Raw genomic sequence first — 7,425 nt, forward strand, 5'->3', positions numbered from 1 at the left:
CGCCCCGACTGGACCTCATGGCTACTCGCCTGAATGCAAAGGCGGCTCGCTTTTTCAGTCGCCGGAGGGAACACGGGGCGGAAGGGGTAGATGCCTTGGTCCTTCCGTGGCCCCGTGACATACTACTCTGTGTTTCCTCCTTGGCCGCTGGTGGGAAAAGTCTTGCGACGATTAGAGTCCCACAGGGGTCCCATGATTCTAGTAGCTCCGGAGTGGCCACGGAGGCCATGGTTCGCAGACCTGATCAACCTAGCCGTCGACGGCCCCTTGCGTCTCGGTCATCTTCCCAATCTGCTTCGGCAGGGTCTGGTATTTTTCGATCAGACTGCTCGCTTTTGTCTAGTGGCTTGGCTTATGAGAGGCAGCAGTTGAGAAAGAAGGGGTACCCGGATGCTCTACCTGTCTTATGTTCGGGTGTGGAAGGTTTTCGATACTTGGTGCACTGGATTGAACGTGCCTCCGCGCCGAGCTACTATAGTTCACATTTTGGCATTCTTGCAGGAAGGTTTAAAGAAGGGACTAGCTTACAGTTCGCTCCGCATTCAGATAGCGGCGTTGGGTTGTTTGCGTGGTAATGTTGATGGTATGTCTCTTGCAGGACATCCAGATGTGGCTCGTTTTTTGAAAGGGGCCAAACATTTGAATCCGCTGATTCGAGCACTCTGTCCGTCGTGGAGTTTGAATTTGGTGCTTCGTGGGCTCTGAGGCCCTCCTTTTGAGTCTCTTAAGCATGCTACCCTGAAGGATTTAACCCTCAAGGCAGTTTTTCTCATGGTGATCTGCTCCACTAGACGTATATTGGAACTTCAGGCCTTGTCCTGCCGGGAACCGTTCTTGTGCATCTCGAATTCGGGGATTTCACTACGGACAGTTCCCTCCTTCTGCCTAAGGTGGTCTCGGCGTTTCGCGTCAACCAGTTAGTGTAGCTGCCGGCGTTTCCAGATTTAGATCGGTCTTCTCCTCAGGCTCGGGACTTGAGGAGGCTCGATGTACGCCGGGTGCTTTTGCATTATTTGGAGGGAACTAATCCTTTTCGTCTCTCAGTTCACCTTTTTGTAATATGGAGCGGTCCTAAGAAGGGATGTCAGGCTTCCAAGGCTATCATTGCGCGATGGCTAAAGGACACCATCGCTTCAGCATACATTTGTCATGGCTGACCAGTTCCTGATGGTCTGAAAGCTCATTCGCTTGGTCTCAGGCAGCATCATGGGCTGAGTGCCAATGTGTTTCGCCGCAGGAGATCTGCAGAGCAGCGACTTGGAAATCTTTGCACACTTTTGCTAAGCATTATCGTTTAGACGTCCAAGCTCCGGAAGTCGATTCCTTTGGCAGAAGTGTGCTTAGGGCGGGACTCTCCGGCTCCCATCCCACTTAGGGCAGCTTGAGTACATCCCAGCAGTCTGGGCTGATCCTGGTACGTACAGGGAAAGGAAAATTGGTTCTTACCTGCTAATTTTCATTCCTGTAGTACCAAGGATCAATCCAGATGCCTGCCCCATATTATCGTGTTCCGGAGAATCCGCTCAGTGGTTTCTTTTCTCTCTCTCTCTCTCTCTCTGCAAGGTTTAGGAGACTGTGAAGAAGGCCGATTTTTGAATACTATCCATGTTCTTTTTCTGTATATAGTTTTTTTTAATGCTCTTTACTTGCGTTTTTTGTTCTTGATCTAGTCATTGATTGTTCAACTTGAGCTTTTCTGCTTTAATATTAAATATACTGGTGGATCACAGGTGGCACACTGGGTTATCATAGGGTGCCTTCAACTTTTTTCTCTGACTCCACCTGCTGGAAGGGAGACACAACCCAGCAGTCTGGACTGTTCCTTGGTACTACAGGAATGAAAATTAGCAGGTAAGAACCAATTTTCCTTTATCCCTGAGACAACAGGTGTCTCCCCTCAGTCTTCTTTTTTCCGCTCTGCAGTTAGCGTCGCGGTCAGGAGCTCTGTGAGAAATTCTCACTACTTTTCCGCTCGGAAACACTTAAAATTTTACTTCACAGATAATTTTTCCCTACACAGGTCTTCGCATACATTTAATCGACGCTCAGTGAGTACTATGCCCTGTTTTTCAGACTGTTCCTGTCACTTCACTAACGGTTTCCCCGGCCTACCAACCGAATTGCGGCCTTCCCTCTCCCTATGCTTTTATCCTCAGCCCCACAGAGCCTGCGAGTGTCCTCCTGCGACCCTCCGCCTGGTTATTGGGGCTAGTGGGATAGGGACATCTACAGTTACCATTGCCGCCAGGGCCACTGTCAAATCCATACCTCCATCGATTCCCTCGGTACCTTCGTGTGGTCAATGCCCCCATTGCTACCGTCGGTACCTCCATCCATGCTGTCCTGATGCCATCGATCCCCGCATTGATTCTTTCAGTGCTATCGATGTTCACATCCATGGCACTGATTTCTCCTTGAATTCCATCAATGCCCACATCGATGCATTCGACACCTGCGTTGTCATCGATGCCCACTTTGGTGCCATCGATGCATGGGTCAATTCCATCGATGCCTGGGTCATATCCATCAATGCCATCGATGTCCATGTCTATGCCCGGATCAATGCTATCGTTGATGGCATTGTCCATGCCATTGATGCCCATGTCATTTCTGTCGATGCTGCCATCGATTCCATTGTTGCTGGTATCGATTTCACTGATGCCATCGATGTCTCTTTGATTCTTCGATGCCACATCGATTCCATCGATACCTACGCCGATGCCATCTGAGCCTCCGTCAATGTTATTGCTCTGCCCGGGCCATCAATGTTTTCGATGATACTCTCGAGGCCGCTTTCAATGCCGTCATCGATACCGTCAATTCTGACATAGCACCTAAACGCAATGCCCTCGACTAAGCACAGTGCTCCATGCTTCGGGTTCTTAACTAAAGCCCCGTATCATCCTACGACACTACATAGTGCCAGGAGCAGTGCAGGCATGCTGACAGTCACCACTCGCCATCCAAGACATCGAGGGCATCCACCTCAGCGCTGGGAAAAGACCGGGCCGAGCACTGTGGCAATCATAGTCACCAGCACGGTGACAGTCTGCCACCAACACAATCCACGAAATCGGTGCTATCCTACTCGGTGATGGAGAATGACTGGGCCGAGCAGCATTGCTACTGCCACCGCCACTGTTCCGTACAGCGGTGGGCAGTCCTTGGTGCTGGAGAATGACCAGGCCGAGCTCTGAGGGATTCCACACTGGTGAAAGGGTACATTGAACCAGTTGCGAAGCAGGCCCAGATTCATGAGTCATGGGCGTTCCCCACCAACACCGGTGCGGGGTTCTGAGCCACCACAAAATAATGTGGAAGCGCCAGACACGCCTAGCCTGTCTCCTCTGTACCTGCGCTTTCATACCAGATTACAGAGTTCAGTCGAACGTTTACATCCTTCAGGCTGTCCTCGCCTCCTGAAATCCACGGAGCCATTGATCTTCACCGGCTTGTCCTTCTGCGATCCACGAAGGACAGTAAGTACTCTAATCCCGCTTCAGCAACAATCCCATCGAGACCTGGTCGCTAAATCGGTCCACATGGTTTCAAAAGGTTCTAGATCGTGTTATCTTCCAAGAACCGTATTAGTGTCATATATCACTATTGCCAGCTATGTTGGACACAATACCAAGAGAACCTCTACCAATAATTTGGGATTGCATCGAGATACCATCGTGTTGCCAGCAACGGGACTCCATACTCGATAATACTCTGGCTTCTGGCTCCTAATTAAGGCCCGAAGTCCCATATGCATTAGCTGATCTGCTAGACACAAGATCCAGCAAACTCTGCCTCAATTGCAAGTCCACCTCGAGACCTGGCAACAGCTCTCGACGTTTTCTTGCACAGCAGACAGAGATGCGGGTAAGACTTTTACCGCTCACGCTCCCGTGGGAGATTAGCTGATATCCAGATTACATCAACCCCGCCAGCTGGACACCTCCTGGTCTCTCAACTTGCCGGATATCAGAGCAGCCACCCCACTTTGTACCAAGGTTCAGGGTACAATCCCCCGGACGCTACAGAGCGCGGGGGGTTGGGGGGGAGGGGAGTTTTTAATCTCACTATTCTTTCTTTCAACAGAAAGTAGATGCTCTCCGCCCATCCTGGACCTCAGAAATGTCAACTTTCTTCAGAAGGGTCAGGTAAAATGGTGTCTCTCGTCACCATGCTTTCCTTACTGCAGTAAGTGGGTTGCCTCTCTCTAGTCTTTCTATGTGCTTCATAGTGAGTCAACAATATTACAATCCCAAGTTCTGCCGGTTGCTCAAGCTTCGACAACTTGGGTATTTCATCAAATCACTAGCAGTGACTGCTGTTTCTCTACGGAGTAAAACATCATTCACGCTTTTCCTTGCATGGACAGCTGCCTAACAACAGTCAATCCAAGCAAGGAGCTCTATCTTCTCCATGACTCACTATAAATCTACTACCTGGGATTGCTGTTTAACTACCATAAATCCCATATAGAACAGTTCTGGACACTACAGTCGCAACGAACTTCCTATCCAACAACCGCGCAGACATTCTGTCAAATTACTACATGTCCCTGCGTGCATGCAACATAACCTCAGCCCCTCAATTCTTTCATTCATAGGCCACGGGATTTTTTCACTATCCACTTTACTCATATGTCGAGATTCGCTATGAGTATGATTCAGTAGAATTTTCAATTATCAGTGGATCTAAGCTGTTAAACCGCTTTCTTCCCCGATCCATATTATCGATCTAGAACCAAATCCTCAGTTGGTCCTGCTCATGGTCACATTTACTTAGGGTTGAAGAGTTCGAATCCACATCTTCCCAACCCAATATGCGACTATTCTGCTCCATGCAGAGTTTCACATCAACTTCCTGGAGCTTCGAGCCATGTGTTATGCCTTTATGCCTTACAATACTGCCTCTGCAACAAACCTTTGTGCATACAGACAGACAGCATAGTGACAATGTGGTATTTCCAATACACAAGCACGCACAACCTCTTAGCTGCTCTGCTAGGAAGCTGCGCAGCTCTAGTCTTTGGCCCTTGCACACTCCATGCATCCCCGGGCCACTTATCTAACAGACTTACTGAACGCACTAGCAGACTTTCTCCATAGATGTTTCCATCCTCTCGAATGGTCTCTGACTACATGTGTAGCGAGAAAAATCTTCTAGTGCTGAGGTCAACCGACCTTGCCCTCTGCGTCTGAATCGAACCATACGGTGGACAGATTCTACTCCCTACACATGTCTCGGAATGCGTTCCCATGGACGCCTTTGCTGCAACAAATGCCTCTATTATGTGTCTCTTTCAACACCTCTCATAGCCAGCACCCTTATTATGCTGCACCGGGATGGGGTTCACTGTTCTAAGACCCACATCCTGACCGAGACCAGTATGCTTTCCCATACTTCTCAATCTATCACACCAGTAACCAATTCGCCTTCTTACAGGTGAGTCTCAAATCACGGACTCACTGATGTTTTCAGGTACTGGTAGCGTCATAACAGCCTTCCACACATAAATCTTACCATTCAAAATGGCATGATTTAACACATGGCGCATACAAAAGGGTATTGCCCCCTTTTTTTCTACACCACTCTTTTTCCCTTACTCCCTTGGATTCTGCTCCCCAGACATCCTCCACATGGGTACACCTCGGTTCCAATTTGCCGTACCACTTGGGAGTGGGGATACCCGATTAACGGTTCAACCCCTTCTGAGTCAGCTTACATGGGTCATCCACTGATTAAGCCGCCTCTATTTTCACTGGTTTCGGAATGGGGCCTTCATTTAGTGCTTACAAGACTCATATGTTCCCCGTTCTAGTCTTTATATTCCTCTCACTTAACAGTCTGGCATGGGAACGTCTTTGCCCCGTAGTCATCACTTCTGCCAACAGGGTCAGTGAGTTCCACACCTTGTTACATACTCACCCGACCCTGCGTTCCTCTGTGACCGAGTGGTCTTATGTACTCAACCTCATATCCTTCTTAAGGTAGACGCAGCATCTCAATTTCTCAGAATATACTCTGCCCACTTTTTCCCAACACCTCTCTCTCACCAGGTCGAGAGGGTTTTACACTCCTTAGACTGTAAGGGCCTGATTTTAAAAAGCATTTACTCGAGCAAAACTGGTTTTTGCTCGAGAAAATTGCTACGATAGTATGTCACATTTACATGCGTAATTCCTTTGAAAATTACCTCCTAAAAGTGCACTTGCATTCTATCTAGACTGCACTTCAATCCATAGGAATCATACCTAACTCTTTCCTTTGGCAAAAGCCAAGCTGCGAGTTCCAGTGGGCAAACAGACCTTTTCCTCCTGATTGCCGGTCTGTATCTCCTTTTCCTACCAACAAGCAGGCATTCCGCTACAACACCATATGTAACCACACTCTGTTAGGGCCTTGCCAACCTCAATAGCTCACCTTCGGTCGGTGCCGCTTGTATACATTTGTGAGGCTGCGACCTGGAGCTCTCTCCATACCTTCGCAGCCCATTATTGCTTAGGCAAGGCTGGCAGGCAAACTTCCGTGTTTGGCCAATCCGTTTTACTCAACTTCTTATCAGTTTAACTGCCCAACATCCTTCCACCAACCCGTTAAGGGTTTCAGGATGCCCTCCTTACCAAATTCCACCCCTGTCGTCATGCCTTTTGCATGTCTTTGGGTGCATTTGGTGCACTGCTCAGGCATCCTCAGCTCGGTACTCACCCATATGTGAGGACTACCATCCTGCTTGTCCTGTGAGAAAGCAGAGTTGCTTACCTGTAACAGGTGTTCTCACAGACCCGCCACCCCGTGGAGTTGGGTCTACATATATTTTATTTTATTTTTCGCTTGCGCTTTTTGCTATACATGAGACTGAGGGGAGACACCTGTGGTCTCAGGGATAATTGCAGGCTGAGCAAGCTCAGTGTGCCAGTGTCAGGCAAAGCTTTATAGAAACTTTGACAGAAAAGTTTTCCGTGACAGGGCTCCGTCCTCTGACATCACCCATATGTGAGGACTAACATCCTGCTGTCCTGTGAGAACACCTGTTATAGGTAAGCAACTCTGCTTTTTCCTATGATAACAGATGAAGCCTTGGTGCTGCACATTGAAAAAAGTTTAATCTTCAGAAGTGCTGTTTGAGGTTTTCCCTTTTCAAAAACATTTTCTTCTCCTTTTCATCTATATTGTTGAAGATTATTTGAAGTGTGCATGTTGTACAGTTTTATGCTTCACAAGTATTGAATGAATATATAGAATCAAAAAGAAAAAAAGCATACCAATTTGTTTTTTGTTTATGCTGATGAAATTGTTGGTTTATTGGCTAGAACAATTTATGCCATGTAATTGGTGGAGATAGAATATTGCTATGTATCTTGGTTGGCTAGTCAGGCAGTTTTGTAACAACATAGGTACAAGTTCTATAAATGATGCTGCACCTTAAGA

This window comes from Rhinatrema bivittatum, chromosome 6 (assembly GCF_901001135.1).
Source record: "Rhinatrema bivittatum chromosome 6, aRhiBiv1.1, whole genome shotgun sequence".
NCBI classification, from domain to species: Eukaryota; Metazoa; Chordata; class Amphibia; order Gymnophiona; family Rhinatrematidae; genus Rhinatrema; species Rhinatrema bivittatum.